Source organism: Oncorhynchus kisutch, linkage group LG20, assembly GCF_002021735.2.
Source record: "Oncorhynchus kisutch isolate 150728-3 linkage group LG20, Okis_V2, whole genome shotgun sequence".
Lineage (NCBI taxonomy): Eukaryota > Metazoa > Chordata > Actinopteri > Salmoniformes > Salmonidae > Oncorhynchus > Oncorhynchus kisutch.
Window position 1 is genome coordinate 44,176,224 of NC_034193.2, and position 22,663 is coordinate 44,198,886.

Consider the following 22,663-nt stretch of genomic DNA (forward strand, 5'->3'; position numbering starts at 1 on the left):
TAAACAAACAACATTTAAACAAACACTATATAGCTTCAAAACATAGGTAAAACTATCATTTTGATATCATGGATGGTCAGTTCTTGCATCTATAGCTCTGTCTATTAATTTGAGTGGTTACATTTCTCCAGCCCCATCCCTCAGCTTTTTACCAAAGCAGGGGTGGTGAGACCACATTTTTATTGTTTCTTCTGCCGATTGCTGCTTTAAAATAATTTTCTGAAGCAATATGATGAATCATTTTGCTCACAATGTAATTTCCCTTCATTAAAATTGAGTAACTCCAATTATATTTTTTATTTAGACTCACCAAATAACAAATGGAATCCTCAAATTATTGACATACTAAAAGAGTGTGATTAGATATTCATTTTCATTCATAGCTAAGTTTCCCATTGGTGGAAATGCTCATGTTCCTTGTATATCTTTTACAGTGAATTCAGACCCCTTCCCTTTTCCACATTTTGTTACATTACAGCCTTATTCTAAAATTGATTAAATAGATACAAGTTCTCATCAATCTCCACACAATACCCCATAATGACAAAGCGAAAAGAGGTTTTTAGACATTTTTGCTCATGTATTTATTATAAAAAACAGATATACCTTATTTACATAAGTATTCAGACCATTTGCTATGAGACGTGAAATTGAGCTCAGGTGCATCCTGTTTCCGTTGATCATCCTTGAGATGTTTCTACAACTTGATTGTGGTAAATGAAATTGTGTTCACAGATCTTGGGAAAGGTACCAAAAATGGCCTGCAGCATTGAAGGTACACAAAAACACAGTGGCCTCCATCATTCTTAAATGGAAGAAGTTTGAACCACAAAGACTCTTCCTAGAGTCCAACTGAGCAATCGGTGGAGAAGGGCCTTGGTCAGGGAGGTGACCAAGAACAGAGCTTTTTGTCCTCCAAACACAACGAGTTGAGTTTTTACCAAAAAGTTATATTTTGGTTTCATCTGACCATATGACATTCTCCCAATCTTCTTCTGGATCATCCAAATTCTCTCTAGCAAACTTCAGGTGGGCCTGGATATGTACTGGTTTAAGCAGGGGGGCACGTCTGGCACTGCAGGATTTGAGTCCCTGGCGGCGTAATGTGTTACTGATGGTAGGCTTTGCTACTTTGGTCACAGCTCTCTGCAGGTCATTCACTAGGTCCCCCCGTGTGGTTCTGGGATTTTTGCTCACCGTTCTTGTGATCATTTTGACCCCACGGGGTGAGATCTTGCATGGAGCCCCAGATTGAGGGAGATTATCAGTGGTCTTGTATGTCTTCCATTTCCTAATAATTCCTATCTTCAAACCAAGCTGCTTACCTATTGCAGATTCAGTCTTCCCAGCCTGGTGCAGGTCTACAATTTTGTTTCTGGTGTCCTTTGACAGCTCTTTGGTTTTGGCCATAGTGAAGTTTGGAGTGTGACTGTTTGAGGTTGTGGACAGGTGTCTTTTATACTAATAACAAGTTCAAACAGGTGCCATTAATACAGGTAACAAGTGGAGGACAGAGGAGCCTCTTAAAGAAGAAGTTACAGGTCTGTGGGAGCCAGAAATCTTGCTTGTTTGTAGGTGACCAAATACTTATTTTCCACCATAATTTGCAAATAAATTCATTAAAAATCCTACAATGTGATTTTCTGGATTTTTTTTCTTATATTGTCCGTCATAGTTGAAGTGTAGCTATGATGAAAATTACAGGCCTCTCTCATCTTTTTAAGTGGGAGAACTTGCACAATTGGTGGCTGACTAAATACTTTTTTGCCCCACTGTATAATGTATACAAATAAATATTAATAGCAACTTGGGTGTTAGAGGAAACACTAGGGTGGGATCAGCTCATCTGTAGCTGCAAGGAGTTGGGGATTAGGGTCCAGTTTCCGTTCAAGGACTGGATTTTGTCTTTGGTGTATGCTGTAATTTTTCCCATTGTGATGTGGTCTGTGAGGAGGTTAATCCATTGACAAAATAGACTGTTGGTAATATTGTTTTATTGGATATATTTTAGGCGAATAAAATGGACTGATGATCTCCAAGAAGGCAGAAGGATGGGGAGAATGGAATCCTGTGACCCAAAAGGGTGGACAGTTTGTGTATGGTTTCCTTCCAGAATTGTTGGGTGGGTGGACAGAGCCATGTGGCGTGAAAGTGGTTGTCTGGAGTGTCGTTGATTTGTTTTAATGCATTAATCTACTTTTTCTTAATCCAGGTCCTAGGGACCCAAAGAGGTGGACATTTTTGTTTCTGCCCTAGCACTGGTTAAGGGCGCCAGCTGTAACCAGAGATTCTGGGTTCGCGCCCAAGCTCTGTCGCAACCGGCCGCGACCGGGAGGTCCGTGGAGCGACGTGCAATTGGCCTAGCGTCGTCCGGGTTAGGGAGGGCTTGGCCGGTAGGGATATACTTGTCTCATCGTGCACCTGGCGACCTTGGTTAGCGCGCACTGTGCCCAGCCCGCCACAGGAGACGCTGGTGTTTCCGACACATTGGTGCGGCTGGCTTCTGGGTTGGATGCGCGCTGTGTTAAGAAGCAGTGCGGCTTGGTTGGGTTGTGTATCGGAGGACGCTTGGCTTTCAACCTTCGTCTCTCCCGAGCCCGTACGGGAGTTGAAGCGATGAGACAAGATAGTCTACTAATAATTGGGGAGAAAAAGGGGGTCAAAAAACACTGTATGTGCATTCGGAAATTAATCTAGACTTTTTCTACATTTTGTTATTCTAAAATGTATTCAATATTTTTTCCCCCCCTCATCAATCTACACATAATACCCCAAGCTTGGCACACCTGTATTTGGGGAGTTTCTCCTATTCTTCTCTGCATATCCTCTCAAGCACTGTCAGGTTGGATGGGGAGTGTTGCTGCACAGCTATTTTCAGGTCTCACCAGAAGTGTTTGATTGGGTTCAAGTCCGGGCTCTGTCTGGGCCACTCAAGGACATTCATACTTGTCCCGAAGCCACTCCTGCTTTGTCTGGGCTGTGTGGTCGTTCTCCTGTTGGAAGGTGAACCTTCGACCCAGTCTGAGGTCCTCAGTGCTCTGGAGCAGGTTTCCATCAAGGATCTCTCTGTACTTTGCTCCGTTCATCTTTCCCTCAATCCTGACTAGTCTCCCTGTCTCAACCTCTGACAAACATCCCCACAGCATAATGCTGCCACCACCTTGCTTCACCGCAGGGATGGTGCCAGGTTTCCTCAAGACGTGATGCTTGGCTTTCAGCCAAAGAGTTAATTCTTGGTTTCATCAGTCCAGAGAATCTTGTTTCTCATGGTCTGAGAGTCCTTTAGATGCCTTTTAGTGATGAGTGGCTTCTGTCTTGTCACTCTACAATAAAGGCCTGATTGTGGATTGCTGCAGAGATGGTTGCCCTTCTGGAAGGTTCTCCCATCTCCAAAAAAGGAACTCTGGAGCTCTGTCAGAGTGACCATCAGGTTCTTGGTCACCTCCTTGACTAAGGCCCTTCATCCCCGATTGCTCAGTTTGGCCAGCTCTAGGAAGAGTCTTGAAGGTTCCAAACTTCTTCCATTTAAGAATGATGGAGGCCACTGTATTCTTGGGAACCTTCAATGCTGCATAAATGTTTTGGTACTCTTCCCCAGATTTGGGACTTGACACAATCCTGTCTTGGAGCTCTATGGACAATTCCTTTGTCCTCATGGCTTGGTTTTTGCTCTGACATGCACTGTCAACTGTGGGTCTCATAGCAAAGGATCTGAATTCATATGTAAATAAGTTATTTCAGTGTTTTTAATCAATTTACATTTGCAAAAATGTTTTTGCTTTGTCATTATGGGGTATTGTGTGTAGAAAAAAAGTATTTAATCCATTTTAGAAGAAGGATGTAACGTAACAAAATGTGGATAAAGTCAAGGGTTCTGAACTCTTTCCGAATGCACTGTATCTAACATTCTAGTTCACATGATCTTCAAATCCAAGGTAATAAGGAAATATGCAGGCTTTTACTCCGCTATATATATTTGTGCTCCCTGTAAGTGTCTTGCACCATCACACTGTATGCTTGAAATAACATGACTACAATCTTAGAAATAAAACATTGATTACAATATTGTGTTGTTGACCTTTGTTAAAATTAGTATCACTATGTAGGATATCTGGTGGCAACCCCAATCATGTAATGTAATCACACACACGCACGCACACACGATAACATCTTACAGAACACATACTAACATTTTCTCAGTTTGGTAACATTTATTTATTTGTCACAAAACTACATTGATTACATTGATGATTTCTACCATACACTGAGAGTGTATCTTGAAAAACTATTTCACTTATCTGTGAGGCATGCTCTCTTTATTTATTTTATCAATAATTTGCATGTAGTTTAATCTGTGATTAATAAAGGGTGTTAAGATACAGGAGGTTCCCTGGTGGCGTTACTTTTTGGGGTTGTGATCCACCCCGTCCTCATCCACCCAGATCTTTCCTGTTTCAGCTACCTTCAACTCTTTGTCGGCAGTAAGGATGTAGGACTTGGGGTGACCCTCATCATACTCTGCCAGGAGGTTGTCCAGACCATACATTGGGCCTTCCTCAGGACACGATTGAGTATTGCCATTTTCTACTTGGAAGCAAGTGACATAGAGGCTCTGAGGGAGGTCGGTCTTCTTAACGGTGCCATCCAGGATGAGAATGGAGTCGCCCTTGCTGAGATGACTTCCCTTGATGAGGTCACTGAGAGCCATCTCCTCTGACTTGTAGTAGAGACGCACTTTGCCGCCGGTAACGTTGGCAATGGTGATGCTGGGTACGACAGTTTTTTGGGGAGTTTCTGGTGAAGCTAGGAGAACGAGAGAGAGTCATTGGACAGTACTACAATAAATGTGGTTGTCGGTATTAGGAGTTTGCTGAGAACACTGCTATGAGCAACAATAAACCATTGTTTATTTTTATGTATTTTTAGACTGGGGCTGGAACCGAGCTGTGAAATGTGTATGTATATAGACATGTAATTACTTTATGCTTTGAAATGTCTAATATCAATGTGTGTTATAATCCCATGTGGAATGGTCACATGGCATAACAATAAAATATGCATGTATTTATTTATTCATTCATATATAGATTCCCTCCTGTTGGAGATGGGGTACATACCGGAATGTCTGGTGGTGTTGGTCTGGTTGCCAATGGAAAAATTGCCTGTCATATTGCCTGATATTTCTTGGCCTGCTATGTGTTGGCTGTTGTCAACACTGTTGTCATCATGGCTGTCATTATTGTTGTAGGCATGTGAAGCAGCACCATCATGTGAAGTATGCCCTCCCATTGCTGCTATGATAGAGAGAGGAGAGAAAGAGGGTAATTAAGGCTTAAGTTGATTCAATTCAGTGGTGGAAAATGTAGCTAAGTGTCATACTTGAGTAAAAGTAAAGATACCTTAATAGAAAATTACTCAAGTAAAAGTCACCCAGTAAAATACTACTTGAGTAAAAGTCTAAAAGTATTTGGGTTTTAAACATACTTTTTTATTAAAAGTAAAAGTATGAATCATTTCAATTTCCTTATATTAAGTAAACCAAATGGCACCTTTTCTTATTTCCATTTACACATAGCCAGGGGCACACTCCAACATTTACACATAGCCAGGGGCACACTCCAACATTTACACATAGCCAGGGGCACACTCCAACATTTACACATAGCCAGGGGCACACTCCAACATTTACAAAGAAAGCATATGTTTAGTGACTACACCAGATCAGAGGCAGTAGGATGTTCTCTTGACAAGTGCATGAATTGGACAATTTTCCTGTCCTGCTAAGCATTCAAAATGTAACGAGTACTTTTGGGTGTCAGTGAAAATGTATGGAGTAAAATGTGCATGATTTTCTTTAGAAATGTAGTCAAGTAAAAGTTTATAAATAAGAGAAATAGTAGAGTACAGATACCACAAAAAAAAACGTCTTATGTAGTACTGTAAAGCATTTTTACTTAAGTACTTTACACCACTGACTAAATTAAATAATTTTCCTCATCCAAACTGTCCACATAATGCACAGATCTCGAAAAGCAAAGTTTCACTGTGCAATTTATCATTATTAGTCACCATTGCACTAAGTGGCATTGCATGTCTTCTGTGATGTCTTGGTTCCATCTGCCAATTTAATGTTTTTAAAAGAGACACGGGTTGGTGTCAATCATAATTTATTTGAGAATGGTGAAGGTTCATGAAGTTGGCAGACCCAAAGTACTTATCACAAATGCCTACTTTGCTAAGTTCGCCATATTGTTCTCTGCTACTGTTTTTTCTATATATTGGCATTAGGTGTTGTGTTCTTTCTACTACACAAACAGTAATAATCCTACTTGAAACGGAGGTAATGTTAACTTTAGTTTATCGATCAAACTCAAGTTCAAGCACAGAACATTCATGAGCAGGCGCAGTAGTCAATTAATATCAATGCTCTAGGTTCCACAGTAACAATAAAGTAGTGCCTAGGATAAATTATATATAACAGTATCACATTATATCACACGTAACAACTCCTCCCTTCCAGCTATCTTGTATTCCGTCAACATAAAAAGAGATATGCATGTAAATTCAACAACTGTAACAATAACTAAAATAAGGCACTATTCAATTATTAAAACTAACAACACATTTGTTTTACAATAAAATAAAACTAGGTTGAGAACAAGTCAGTAGTTGTGGGACTCTGAGAAATGGTGGCTTCAACAGTCTCTTGAGGTGCAGTTTCATTACAGTGCCTATAATAATTATTCACACCCCTCTGACTATTTCCCATTTTTTTCAGTGTTACAAACAGGATCTGATTTAATAGTGATTGACTGATCTACACAAAATACCTTATTATGTCAAAGTGATAAAAAATAAAATAAACTGAAAACATTTAAAAATGAAACATCTTAGACAAATGTTACATAAGTGTTCAACCCCTTTGTTTTGGCAAGCTTAGTTCAGGGGAAACATTTACTTTAAAACATCTAAAAATAAGTTGCATTGACTCACTCTGTGTCCAATACGTTTTTTTTAAGAACAACCCCATCTCTGTACTGTACCCCATACACACAACATGCGCCTCATGTACCCCATACACACAACATGCGCCTCATGTACCCCATACACACAACATGCGCCTCATGTACCCCATACACACAACATGCACCTGATGTACCCCATACACACAACATGCGCCTCATGTACCCCATACACACTACATGCGCCTCATGTACCCCATACACACAACATGCGCCTCATGTACCCCATACACACAACATGCACCTCATGTACCCCATACACACAACATGTACCTCTTGTACCCCATACACACAACATATCTGTAAGGCCCCTTAGTCATCCTTGCTCAATTAAGTCACTACACGCGCCTCAGAAATGGAGCTAGCGAGGGTTAGGCATAAGGTTAGCAGTGTGGTTAGGGTTGGGGTTGGGGTTGGGGTTCGGGTAAGCTTTAAAATCAGATTTTAAGAAGAGAAACTGTTGAAATAGGCAGGGTTTATCACTTTGTGAATGCGGTAACTAGTGACGAAAGCAGTATTCAGTGTTTAAGAGACTCAGAAGGGGTGTGAAATTGATGGAGTTCAATGCGCCATGAGTTTGTGCTATTAGTAGGCCTATATAAAAACGTTGTGCTAGTTTGTACATAGAGTGCATCATTAATGAGAGACTGGGTTGCTTATCCAGTCGTCTTATATCCTGTTCTCCTCTGGGAAGTAGGCGCAGAACTTTCTCTGCAGCTTGACAATATGCTGTTCAACGTTTTGTTTTCAGTGTGTCGCTGTGCACTTTGTTGATCAGATTCTTAATCTTGAAATCAACATTGGGAAACATGTAAATTCTCCCGTTTGAAACATGATTTGCCCAAACGGTAAGCTTCATCTTGAAGGCATCCACTTTGTTCAAATTGCTTGTGCTCCTCCCTTGCATTGGCACATTGAGAGAATTCAGATTATCAAAAATATCTGCCTGGTAGGAAACTTGCACGAGCCATTCCTCACAATCGACATGTTCGGCCAGAGGTGACTTGTTTTCCGAAAGAAACGCAGAAATCTCCGCTAGAAGCTCATAAAAGCAACCCAACACTTTACCCCTAGAAGGGCAGCGGACCTCTACATGATAAAGCACCTGCTGGTGCTCGCTCCCCATATCCCTACAGAAGGACTGGAAACACCTGCTTTTTGTGGAACTCTTTTTGATATAGTTGACACACTTGATCACATCCTGGAGAGTGGCGTGGAGCTCAGGCACCATGTCTTACGCTGCCAACGCCTCCATGTGTAGGAAGCAGTGGTTCCACGTCGCACTCAGTGCTCTGTCCCGGATCCGCTTCTTTTTTGTATTTATTTAACCTTTATTTAACTAGGGCAAGTCAGTTAAGAACAAATTCTTATTTACATTGAAGGCCTAGGAACAGTGGGTTAACTGCCTTGTTCAGGGGCAGAACGACAGATTTTGACCTTGCGGTTACTGGCCCAAAGCTCTAACCACTAGGCATTTCACCACTGCAGACGCATTGCACCTGTAAAGTTAGCAACAATAAGCAGTGCAGCGTTATCCTTTCAAAATAAAAGTTTTGGTGCGGTGTTACCTTTCATATTTTTTCATTTTATTTTTTATTCTTGCACAGTCCTGCGACCCTTTAAATTCCGATCCCAGTTGATAATCACTGATCTAAAATGTAATTATATGCTGTCCATTCACTGGTATTAAGGGGCCTGGGGTGAACCATGAAAAACAGCCCCAAACCATTATTCTTCCTAAACCAAACTTTAAAGTTGGCACTAGCATTGGGACAGGTAGAGTTCTCCTGGCATCCACCGAGGCTAGCTTCGTCCGTCGAACTGCCAGATTGTGAAGCGTAATTCATCACTCTAGAAGACATGTTTCAACTGCTCCAGAGTCCAATGGCGGCAAGCTTTACACCACTCCAGCCAACGCTTGGCATTGCGATCTTAGGCTTGTGTGCGGCTGCTCGGTCATGGAAACCCATTTCATGAAGCTCCCGACGAACAGTTATTGTGCTGACATTGCTTCCAGAGGCAGTTTGGAACTCGGTAGTGAGTGTTACAGACAATTTTTATGTGATTCAACCCTCGGCAGTCCTGTTCTGTGAGCTTGTGTGGCCTACCACTTCGCAGCTGAGCCATTGTTGCTCCTAGACATTTCCACTTTTTTTGCAGTATTACTTTAGTGCCTTGTTGCAAACACAATGCATGTTTTGGTATATTTTTATTTTGTACAGCCTTCCTTCTTTTTGCTATGTCAATTAGGTTGGTATTGTGGAGTAACTACAATGTCGTTCGATCCATCCTTAGTTTCCTCCTATCACAGCTATTAAACTCTGTAAGTGCTTTAAAGTCACCATTGGCCTCACGGTGAAATCCCTGAGCGGTTTCCTTCCTCTCTGGCAACTGAGTTAAGAAGGATGCCTGTATGTTTGTAGTGACTGGGTGTATTGAAACACTATCCGAAGGGATATTCAATGTCTGTTTTTTTACCCATCTTTCAACAGGTGCCCTTCTTTGCGAGGTGATCTTTGTGGTTGAATCTGTGTTTGAAATGTACTGCTCGATGACGAAATCATAAAAAAATAATGTTAAACACTCTTATTGCACACAGAGTGAGCCCATGCAACATATTCTGTAACTTTTTATGAAATGTTTTACTCCTGAACTTCTTTAGGCTTGCCATACCAAAGGGTTTGAATACTTATTGACTCAAGACATTTCAGCTTTTCATTAAAAAATTAATTCAATCTCGCCCCAAAAATCCACATTTGACATTATGGGTTATTGTGTGTAGGCCAGTGACAAAATCAAAATGTTATATTTTTTAAAATTCAGGTTGTAACACAACAAAAGGTGGAAAAAGTCACACAAGGGGTGTGAATACTTTATGAAGGCACTGTATATGGTGTCCGTAGATTTGTATTGAACTTTTCATTTAAGCAATAAGGCCCAAGGGTGTGTGGCTATGGCCAATATACAACGGTTAAGGGCTGTTCTTAGGCATTAAGCAAAACAGAGGTGACTTATTGGTGTTATAAACTGGTTACTAATGTAATTAGAACAATAAAAATACATGTTCTGTCATACCTGTGGCGTACGGTGTCATATACCATGGCTGTCAGCCAATCAGCATTTAGTGCTCGAACCACGCAGTTTATAATATATATTATAGACTGGCATTCTCATTGATATAATCAAAATCAATCATGTGAAGCAAGTTCAGACAGGTAACCAGAGTGTTCGCATCAGCTGATATTGCACCAATCAGTTTAATCACTACCCTAATATGGCAGTTTATTTAGTTGGCCAGGTTCTGCACACACATTCTCTGATGGCTGCCATGCGCAAACTATGTGCCAGTTTCTTGGTGACATGCTGTTGCTGTAATATGCGTTACTCATCAGGATATATGATAAACAGAGTAGCAGCAGCGTGTATGATGATTGTATGTGAGTAAGTATAAATGTGTGTGTGTGTGTGTGTGTGTTGGAGTGTCAGTGTGCGTGAGTGTGTGTAGAGTCCTGTGAGTGTTCATAGAGGCAGTCCCAAAATGTTATGCAAGGGTCAACTTAGATAGTCCGTGTAGCCATCTTGTTAGCTATTTAGCAGTCTTATGGCTTGGGGATAGAAGCTATTCAGGAGCCTGTTGGTGTCAGACTTCATGCATCGGTACCGCTTGCTGTGCGGAAGTAGAGAGAAGAGTATGGTTTGGGTGGCTAATTTTCCTGATATAGACGTCCTGGATGGCAGGGAGCTCATCCCCAGTGATGTACTAGGCTGTTCGCAGCACCCTCTGTAGCGCCATGCCATCTAGGGCGGTGCTGTTGGCATACCAAGCAGTGATGCAGCCAGTCAAGATGCTCTCAGTGGTGCAGCTGTAGAACTTTTGTTGAGTGTTTGAGGGCCCATGCCAAACCTGTTCAAACTCCAGAGGGGGATGAGGCGCTGTCGGGCCTTCTTCACGACTGTGTGTGTGGACCATTATAAATCCTTAGTGACTTTGAAGTCCCCCTGCCCTCCGTTTCCTGTATTCCACGATCAGCTCCTTGGTCTTACTGATGCTGAGGGAGATGTTGTTGTCCTGGCACCACACTGCCAGGTCTCTGACCTCCTCCCTATAGGCTGTACCATCGTTGCCGGTGATAAGGCCTACAAACCCTGGGGGGCCCCTGTGTTGAGGGTCAGTTTGTCTGGTAGAGAGGCATTGTTGGGCAGATCATGGCTGGGTCTTCCTTTGTAAACCGTAATGGACTGTATTGTAGCCCCTGCCAAATGCGGCTGGCATCAGAACATGTGTAATATGATTCCAACTTCTCCTTGTTGATGACTCGGTGGAGGTCATAGCGGGACTTCTTGTACTTGTTCATGTCCTCAGCCGTAGCCTCAGGATTGCCTGCAATAGCACAGTGTGCGGTAGCCCTCTCCTTTAGCTTAGCACCAACCTTGTTGTTAATCCAGGGCTTTTGATTGGGGAAGCAGCGAACCTTCACTGTGAGCCAAGTCACCGATGCCTTTTCTAATGAAGCCAGTGACCGAGGTGATTAGCTCGTCGATCAGCGGAGTCTCTGAACATATTCAACGTTATCACGTTTTGGTTGAAATGACATGGAAACCACATTGATTCAAACAGTTTTTGCCCAGTGGGCAGCCACATGTTTGGCTCTGCTTTTGTTTCAGTCAGGGGAATTGCCATAACTATATAGCACTCACTGCCTGTAGTGCTCCCTAGTGGTGCAGTGGTCTAAGGCACTGCATCTCAGTGCTAGAGGCCTCACGACAGACCCTGGGTCCTGGGCTGTATCACAACCGGCCATGATCGGGAGTCCCATAGGGCAGTGCACAATTGGCCCAGCGGGTCCAGGTTAGGGGAGGGTTTGGCCGGGGTAGGCCGTCATTGTAAAAATAAGAATTTGTTCTTAACTGACTTGCCTAGTTAAATAATACAAAATTAAGTGTATTATGATGGTAATGATTTAGCTTTGCTCTGGCAGTGAGCTAGCTACCCTGAAGCTGCAGAGCCTACTACCAAGACATAATGTATTCTCATTTACGTTTTAAAATAGTTAAACAAATATGTGCCGTTTTCTGTCTGAATTGATATGATAGAAAATGTACCACGGAGCAGGAGCTGAAATGTACCATCCCTCCCCTTTTGTTGCCAAGAGTTTGACGGAGATGAGTCATACATTTAATACAAAGTTAGGTATATTATGCAACTGCATAGGTTACATGGCTACAACCTCTCCTGTTAGTTTTTTCAGGGGGATTAGCGGCCTACAATATGGGACTGGATATTGCCCACTCATATGAGAACACCACTGGGGGGGGGGGGCTACTCAACGGGTGTTCTTGCCAGAGCTCTCAATGGTTATTAAAGTAAACTCAGTGGTTGCCTAGCGATCTTTGATTCAGACCATTGTGAAAAATATATCCTAATTGTTCATTCATTTTATTGAAGTTTTTAGTATACATTTTTACAAAAGTGAAGCCGCTCCTAATACCCCAGACCAAAACAATTTAAATAAACAACCCCCCCCATCCTGTTTGTTCCCATAAAACCATTTAATGTGACACAAAGAATAAACAAACACCAATAGTAACAACAAAAACAAGCAAACAAGACACACATTCAGCAGGTCCTTGTTGGGACAGGTTGACACGACAGGTGCGAAAATGTAGACAGGACACCATTTAATAACAAATTGAACATTTGTATTTGGGGGAAGTCACCTATGGTGAAAAGATTGTTGCAGGGGATAAATCTTATTTGTTTTTTTAAACCTGATTAGACACAAAAGTTAATAAATAAAATAATAAAACAATAATATATTAGCTAAAAAATAAATAGTAATAGCAACTTGAGTGATAGAGGAAACATTAAGGGGGAGTTCTGCTCAGCGATATCTGCAAGGACTTGAGGAGTTGAGGGGTCCAGTTTTCGATTAAGGATTTCATTTAGTCTTTGGTGGATGCTGTAATTCTTTCCATTGTGATGTGGTCAGTGAGAAGTTTGAGCCATTGACAAACAGCTGGTATCTCTTTTTCCAGTTGAGTAATCCTGTTTTCTTGGCGATATTTAAAGCGATTTAAAATGGACCAATGATGTTTGGGTGGTAGGTCTGAAGACCCAAAAGGGTGGACAGTTTGTATATGTGTAACGGCCATTGTTGGTGGAGGAAGAGGAGGACCAATGCGCAGCGTGGTAAGTGTCCATATTGATAATTTATTATCATGCGAACACTAAACAAAATAACAAAGGAGAATGAACGAAACGAAACAGTTCTGTCTGGTGTAGACACAAAACAGAAAACAATCACCCACGAAACACAAGTGGGAAAAGGCTACCTAAGTAAGATTCTCAATCAGAGACAACTAACGACACCTGCCTCTGATTGAGAACCATACCAGGCCAAACGCAAAACACAACATAGAAAAAGGAACATAAGACAACCCACCCAATTCACGCCCTGACCATACTAAAACAAAGACATAACAAAAGAACTAAAGGTCAGAACGTGACAGTATGGTTTCTTTCCAGAATTGTAGGGTGGGTTGACAGAGCCATGTGGTGTGAAAGTTGTTGTCTGGAGTGGTGTTCATTCATTTTGATGCATTAATCTGCTGTTTCTCAATCCTGGTCTTAGGAACCCAAAGGGATACACATTTGAGTGTTTGCCCTAGCACTAACATGCTGGATTCAACTCATCAAACCTTTAGTTGGGAAACACTACATATATCTAACATTCTAGTTCACATGACTTTCAAATCCAATGTAGAGGAAATGTGCAAATTTTTTCTCCGCTAATTATTTGTGCTCCTTGCAAGTGTCTTGCACCATCACTGTGTGTGCTTGAAATAACATGACTACAATCTTGTGTTCTTGACCACTTTTAAAATAAGTATGTAGGATATCTGGTGTCAACCCCAATCATGTAATGTATTCACACACACACACACACAGTTTCTTGTCATAATAACATCTTACAAAACACATACTTACTTCTCAGTTTGGTTACACATTTATTTGTCAAAAAGTAGAGTTGCTGATTTCTACCATACAAAAAGCATTAGCAGTAAAAACACCCCATTTCATGGATCTGTGATTGAATCTCTTGAATTTAAATCTGTACACGTAATGTAGTTTAATCTGTGATTAATAAAGGGTGTTAAGATACAGGAGGTTCCGTGGTGGCGTTACTTTTTGGGGTTGTGATCCACCCCGTCCTCATCCACCCAGATCTCTCCGGTCTTGGCGAACTTGACCTCCTTATCGACAGTGAGGATGTAGGACTTGGGCTGACCCTGTGCATACTCTGCCAGGAGGTTGTTCAGCCCATTCAGTGGGGATTCCTTAGGGCAACTATGTGAATTGTCACTTTCTACTTGGAAGCCAGTGACGTAGAGGTTATGTGGGAGAATGCTCTTCTTAAAGGTGCCTTCCAGAATGAGGATGGAGTCGCCCTTCTTGAGATGACTCCCCTCGATGAGGTCACTGAGAGCCATCTTCTCTGACTTGTAGTAGAGACGCACTTTGCCACCTGTTGCGTTGGCTATATTACAACCTAAGAGAACAAGAGAATGAAACAGAAAGAGAGAGATAGATAGAGAGAGATAGTCAAAGAGCGAGATAGATAGAGAGAGATAGTCAATACTGGACAGTGCTGAAAGAAATGTGGTTGTCAATATTAGGTGTTGCTAGGAAGACTGCTGAGAGCAACAGAGTCACACACTTGTTCACCTTTTGGAAAATACTAAAATGTAAATGTTTAGAATTGTTCAGACAGATAATGACAATATTCCATACCAAGAAGGCCTCCAAGTCAGGTGACTTCTCAGGTGACCATGAAATGAAAATCAGGTGACCTGTCACCTGACCCTATAACTATGCCTGCCAAGCACACTAAACATTTCTTGGTTTGGCAGCCTTCGCCTGACTTCACTAGTATGCGTTCAGGGTAAACATGAGTGTTATCTGCGCTATATTCATTGTTTAACCCCTAGTTCAACTTACCAACTTTTGATGTGTATGTTTGGACTCCTTCATTAGCATTGTTGTTCTGTTGATGTAAACTCTTATGCCTCTTTCTTTGTCTTTTCACAGAAACCATACTCAATCATACTCTTTCAAGTAGTCTTTATTCATGTGATTGCCCTCTGTGCTGGGACACTTTTTGTGCTACAATAAATGGTTAAATGTTCTCTGGAGTCCTTGTCCGGTGGTGTATTAATTATGGAAACCGTTTAAGAACCAAAACGGGGCAAAATGAGAGTTTCTATTGGACAAATTCAGGTAGGTCCCTCCCGGTTTCGTTCCCTTTGCTTCTGTTTTAATAAACGTTTTGCAACAGAATCGGCGTAATGGATACTGGTCACTAACCGGAGCCCAATTGGCAGTTAACAAACAATCCACCCGCTACTGCCTTTAGTCAAAAGTACACTATAAACTCACTAGCATAGTCTTACAAGCCATTTTAAAACAAGTTTTCTGCAATTCTACAGTTTGACATGACTTATTATGCCTCTCTTGAGGGGTGTATGGATGGGTACTATGAAAATGCAGTATAAGTGGAAGGGACATTTTTGAACTTCCTGCATTTCAACACATTTTGCCATGGGGAAGAGAAATGTGCGGTTTTATGCTTTTCTACACATTGTCATGAGTCTGAGCGAATTAAGCAGTTTTAAAGCTAATTTCCTGCATTTCTACGATTTGCCATGTGGCAGAGATTAGGTTTTATAGCTCTTGTCCTGCTATTCTTCACAGATTGCCATGATGAGAAATGTAGCAGATTTCAAGCTAATTTCTTGCTACTCTACAAATTTTTCCATGAGGCTGAGAGAAAATTATGCAGTTTTAAAGTAACTGTCCAGTGAAAATCTCACTTAAGTTCATATTCGTGGCAAAAGCATAAATTGGAGAAAAAAACACTTAAACCTCACACTTGTATCTCAAACAGACCTGTTTCATAAATGCTTGCTATTTCGTCCGAGGATGTCGTCCTCCGGAAGCAGATGAGCTGGCCAATCAGCAGTCTACTCGCACAAATATTTAATGACCAGTATACGCCCACACCATTCCAACATGTTTAATTAAATATTTTTGGAAGGTAAACTATTTCTCTCCTATTGTAATTCATTATAGGTAATATTTCATAGAAATCTAAAAACACTGGTCAAAAATGCAAAAATAACCACTTTAAACTAACTGATCTATGCACCATCATACCAGGTTATTTAATGCTTTAAAAATAAATGCACATGATATTTGGCTACAGAAGTGCCATCTCTACAGCTTCCGTCCAAAAACAAATCCCATGAAATGACGTCAGCAGATACTGGCTAGTTACAAGTGGCTGGCTTAGCTAATGAGCTAGCTACGTCGTTCACAGCACGCATGACCAGAGTGACACAATGAACCAAAGGCACACCCCATTTCTGTTTGAAAATTGAGAAAGGAGTTTGACCGTTAAAGCTGATTTCCTGCAATTCTACATATTTTGCCATTGCTTACGACATGTTAGTATGCTATATGGGGGGGAGGGGGGGAATAATCAACTTGGAATCCCATGTGGGATGAGCCACAGGTTAAATGGCAAGAAATGTATTCATATACAGAGTCCCTGCTCCAGTTGGACTGGGTTACATACCTTGCGCATCGCTGTTGACGTTGATTGAACCACTAGCTCCCATTGCTGCCAGAGAGAGGGGGAAGAGAGGCGTGAAAGAGGATGACAGGTACGGAGAGAAAGTAAATCTCCAAATGTAAATTGCTGATTGATTTAAATTCTTGAATTTGAATAAATGGTAAACTACTATACACAGCACCACCATCAGGATGCTACACTACAGACAGTACCTATAACAAGTATTCACACCCCTTTAACTTTGTGTGTTAAACGACAACTAAAATGGATTTAATTTGGGACTGATCCATCTCTGCACTGTACCCCATACATATTAAATCAAATTTTATTAGTCACATGTGCCGAATACAACAGGTGTGGACCTTACAGTGAAATGCTTACTTTACAAGCCCCTAACCAAAAATGCGGTTTAAAAAATACGAACAAGAAATAAAAGGAACAAGCAATTAAAGCAGTAAAATATCTGTAAAATAACAATAGCGAGACGATATACAGGGGGTACCGGTACAGAGTCAATGGTGGGGGGGTGGGTGAGCAATGCAAATAGTCTGGGTGGCCATTTGATTCGATGTTCATTAGACATACACCATATCTATAAGTTCCCTCAGTTGGCCCTGCTTAGGTCATGCCACCATGCCTGTGTTTAGACAAGCAGCCCAATTGTGATCTTTTTTTCACTAATTGTTCTCTTGACCAATCAGATCAGTTCTGAAAAAGATCTGATGTGGTTGGTCAAAATACCAATTAGTGGAAACAAATACCAGAATTGAGCTGCTTGTGTAAACGCAGCCTATGAAGCTTTTCTCGTCAACAGCCGGCTCTCCCTGTAGTAATTAATGGGGATGAGATTACCATGAGGCCAATAGTGATTTTAAAACCTAAACCTAAGGCATGTATTTTAAATAATGTATTTACCTGTGTCTGGGTGTTCTTCCTTGGTGCAGTGGAGGGTTTGAAGGTTGTAGTAATCAGGTGTTCTAGTGCAGAGTGGAGAGATGGCTCTGCTTTTATAGGGTAGATCTTAGAGGGAGGGAGGGAGGGTCGGTGGGGGGTTCTCAGCCCAATCTAGGTAAAAGTTTATGTGCCGGAGAACTGAAGAGCAAGATTCAGTTCGAGAACCGACGTGAGCGTCACAAGAGCTGTATATTTAGATGTCAAACACTAAAACGTATTTTATCTCAAAGTACCATTCCTTGAACTACCCCTGACAAGTAAATCACAGACAATCAAGGGAGTTTGATCACCTAAAATAATAAAACGATGATCAGACTAAGAATTAAAACATTTGCTGGGGTCATCTCTGACCATGTAAGAGTCTCTGAGTTGCTATCTATGTGGAGTTGTTCTCTTGTTTATTAAAACTGGTCTCAGATCAGCTGGTATCAGGGTCTAAGCCTGAAGGTATATGCGCTGTCTCAGGTCCGGTTTGCGTTGGAAGCCGTAGAGGCGGCAGTGGTAGGGCTGGTTGCCACTGTGCTGACGGCTGTGGGTGATGTGGTTGGAGCTCTTTGCCACACACCAGGCACACATGGGGCTTCTCACCTGGGATAGGAGGGCAGAGGGGACATACTGTATTAAAGGGGAAGTTTATTATTTTATAATGTAATGTTAGATTGTTCCTCACCCTGAAAGTCGTCTATGAGCCAGGAAAAACTAACACATGTTTAAGTTTCTTCAAACAGCCACTACAACCTTCAGCTAACTTAACTTACTTTACTTCATCCAAATCAATGGGAGTGGCTGTTTAATTTTTTTTTAAATATGTATTCCCACATACTCCGGCACGTAGCCACTTCATTTTTAACAGGCATCACATGCCCCTACCACTCCCATTGTTTTTTTGTTCTTTTATTTTAAATAGTTAATCATTTTCTAGCGTGACCGTGATAAAGTCTATATCCCTATGTCCATAGAATACATATTGACTCACCTGTTTGAATGAAGGTGTTTTTTTTTTCGTATCAGATTTCTGGCAATCTTTTGCCACAGTATTGACAGGGGTAGGGCCGCATGTCAGAGTGGATTAGCAGGTGAGTGGACAGGGTGGAGGAGCGCTTGAACACTTTCCCACACACCTTACACAGCCAAACGTACGCGACTGAAACACATGAGGACAAAGCATATAGGCCATATATTTATTGGGTTGTCACATTCATTTCAAATCACAGTTTCATATGAAGTTAAATGAATCCTTTTTTACAAATACACCAAAACAAACTAATATAGGTCATAAAGCATAGACCCCTCAAACTCAACTCTGGACTTCAAAACCAGTTCCACACTATTTCTTCTTTGTTCCCCTCCAATCAGCGACTGATTTAGACCTGAGACACCAGGTGTGAGGGATTAATTATTAGGTAGAACAGAAAACCAGCATGCTTCAGACCTTGTAGGGTAAGAGTTCAATAACCTTGGTATAGGCCATCTAGTCATGTATAGAGTCTGCTTGTGGTGTGTTTTCCTGTATATAGTTTATAACTGGCATCAAAACCTTAATAAACAGTCCTGGTGATAATACACAATATCATACATTTCATTAACTGTATCTACTTTGAACCAAGGTTGGGGTCAAAACCATTTCGATGCCCGAATTAAAATGGAATTTACCCCAACCCTGCTTTAACATGAACAGTTATGAATAGAACTACTGTTCCCTGAAGGAGGGAATGAGGTCCGTGGAGGCTGCAGAGGGGGAACGGCTCGTAATAATGGCAGGAAGGGTGCAAATGGAATGGCATGAAATAACTGGAAACCATGTGTTTCATGTATTTGATACCATTCCACTGATTCCGCTCCCATCATTACCACGAGCCCGTTCTCCCTAATTAAGGTGCCACCAACCACCTGTAAATTAGGTATACCATACCTCATTTATGGTATATTAGGGTATATCATTTTGACCAATCAGATTCACCTGAAGAAATCACGCCCAACTTGGCCAATGGATGCCGAACCCGCCCTCATAAGCCCGCCTTCCTTGCTAAAATACCGGGGCTCGTATTCATTTCCTCAATTCAGTACCGCTCTTCAGCGAGCCCAAACCCCCCGACGGAGAGAGCCAAAATAATTTATACCTCGTTCCCTCCTTCATGGAACAGTAGTTATATTCATAACTGTACGTTCCCTTTCAGTCTGTCACTCTGTATAACATAATATGGGGACATACAATCACACCCCAAGCCGGCTCAGAGGGTACCAAACTAGGAGGCCCCAACCTCCAAAAAAGGGGTTTCAAAAGCCACCTTTCCCCCTAATACATACCCGAGAAACCTGAACTGTCAGAGTCAGGGAACCAGAACCGGCTGCAACTTGGCTATGTGCACTGACACGCTGCCACTGCAGCCCAAGTCCATAGATCCCACGGTTCCAAGAATACTTACCATGCAAATGTCAGAACTCGTACAAGGAACTGCAAGTCCAAAACAACAGAACACCTGTTGTGACTTGATAAAGTGCACGTGTGCTGCATAGCATCAACCAGAGTGGATGAACCACAGCAGCCCGAGGCTCAAACCCACAGAAAACCTTCAAACGCCTGCCACTTACATGTTTAAACCCTCTCGTAGAGGGTGCATATGCCAACTGTATAGTCGATTACGTTCAAGGATAAATCCCTGGCTGGGGAAATTCAACCTTTCAGGGGCCAAACCCACAGATCCCATATCTGTGGCTGTGGATGTCAAACTCTTCCTTGCACCTGGGACAATAGCTCAGACGTCATGGAACCTTCCACGGGTCTCCTCCCAACAGGCGGATGATCTCTGGGAACCATGGTTGTCTGGGCCAACTGGGAGCCACCACTGATACTCCAAAGCATCAGCTCCCACCGGAGAGCCCTGATCCCTCATTGTGAAGACGACAACAATGTGCATTTTCTCACGATGTGTAAAGTTCTACGACGGTCCTGCCGAACCGGACCCATATCTGGGCAAAAACCGAAGGATACAGTCTCTACTATGTAGAGAGGACCCCCCTGGAAAGTAGATCCCCCCCCCCCCTGCCTGTTGATGTACGCCACCGCTGTCCTGTTGTCAGACCGAACCAACACATGCTGGCCCTCAAACATCAGAAGGAAATGCACTAGCAAACAGTCAGTAGCTCTGGGTAATTGATATGCAGCGCCCTTTGAGCTATTGACCAAATCCCTCTGTTCCGAGTAGCCAACACACAGTGCTCCCCATCCCAGTAAGGATGTGTCTGTCGTGATCACCTGGCCCATGAACACTACCCGGCCCATGAGAACCCTCTGCTACACTAGTCACGGGTCCTTCCAAAGAGTCAACGCCCTTAGGCACGACACGGATACTTTGAGCAACCGATGGCAATGGCGAGATGCATCCAGACGCGTAGCAATCACCCAGCGCTGAAATAGACGCATCAACATAAGTCCCAGAGGAACCACTATCAGAGATCATCAGACCCAATAACCGCAGGCTTAAGCGAAAAGGCACAGGGTTCCCCAGCTGATACCGTGCCAGACAGAGACGGAATGCAACCCTCTTTTGGGAAAAAAACAATGGGTTCCGAACCGAATCCAGAACGAGACCCAGAAACTGTCAAACAACTTTTCTTGTGATTCACTATGAACCCTAGAGAATGAATATGGGAAACCAGCATGGCAGTGTGGAGCTCCACCTGTTCCCTCGACTCCAGTACGACCAACCAATCTTCCAGATAGGCCAATACTCTGATCCCCTGGCACCACACCGGTGCCAAAGCCGCCTCCACCACCATAGAAAAGGTGAGGGGCGATAGGGAGAGCCCTAAAGGCAGGCGAAGAAACCTGTAGGCCACACCCTCAAATGAAACTTTCTAAGCTTTCTGTGGGGAGGAAATATAGATACATTAAAATAAGCATTCCTTCACATCTATGGGCATGAACCAATCGCTGGGAAGCACCGACTGCAATAGCCCGAGAAGTGTGAGCATTTTGATCTTACAAACCTTGAGGTGCTTGTTTAAAACAAGCAAGTCCATGATGAGGCTCAATGTTACATCGCTCTTGGGAACTAAGCAGTACTGGCTGTACCAATCGCTCTGTACTTCTGACACGGGGACCAACCGAATTGCCTGCCTTTAAAGAGGAGAGGAAGGCTGCGTTTCAAACTCAAACTCTTGACAACTGCATGAAACAGGAACTGTGTCTATTATACCCACACCTGGACCATACCGCACTTTCGATACCCCTGAACACAGAGGAACCTTGAGTAGAAACAATGTGCTTTCGTGGTACCACCATTCTGATACGCAGTCCACACTTTTTGCCGGTGTGATTCACCACATCCTCATAGATCTTTCCAGTGTTGGCGAACTTCATCCCTTTGTCGTCAGTGATCATGTAGGATTTGGGGAGACCCTCAACATAATTTGCTAGGAAGATGTCAAACAGTGGATGCACAAATATCATACCCCCAAGACATGCTAACCTCTCACCATTACAATAACAGACAGAGGTTAGCATTTTTGGGGGGTATGTAATCTTCTCTGTAATCTTCTCACTCATCATTATTCACCATTCATTCAGAATGATCCGCAATCATGGTAGCATCCACATAATGTAGAAGTGTTTAGAAAAATATTATATTGCAAATGACACATTACATAAGTCTCTCATTGTTGCCGCCTGTTATAGACCCCCCTCAGCTCCCAGCTGTGCACTGGACACCATATGTGATTTGATTGCGCCCATCTAGCTTCAGAACTCATTCTGTTAGGTGACCTAAACTGGAATATGCTTTAACACCCCAGCCATCCTACAATCTAAGGTAGATGCCCTCAATCTTACACAAATTATCAACGAACCCACCAGGTGCAACCCTAAATCTGAAAAAATGGGCACCCTCGTAGATATTATCCTGACCAACTTGCCCTCCAAATATACCTCTGCTTTTTTAAAATCAGGATCTCAGCGATCACTGCCTCTTTGACTGCATCCGTTATGGGTCCGTGGTCAAACGACCACCCCTCATCACTAAAACACGTATGCGTGCAGGCCTCTCTAATCGACTT

The 22,663-nt window shown here is 42.3% G+C and overlaps 1 protein-coding gene across 4 annotated transcripts in view; it reads right to left on the reverse strand.

Moving 5' to 3' along the window:
* The window catches only part of LOC109865216 (zinc finger protein Gfi-1b), a 71,223-nt gene that overhangs the window by 22,948 nt on the left and 25,612 nt on the right, over positions 1-22,663 (reverse strand). The window contains exons 7-9 of one of the 4 annotated variants that reach the window (XR_004204462.1): positions 17,570-18,196; positions 16,658-16,702; positions 14,007-14,572 (exon numbers count right to left, since the gene is read on the reverse strand). The exons of the other annotated variants lie outside the window; for them this stretch is intronic. The gene's annotated coding sequence lies outside the window, so the exon portion shown is untranslated. Of the gene's footprint in view, positions 1-14,006; positions 14,573-16,657; positions 16,703-17,569; positions 18,197-22,663 lie in introns of those variants that run through there. 4 annotated transcript variants of the gene reach the window in all.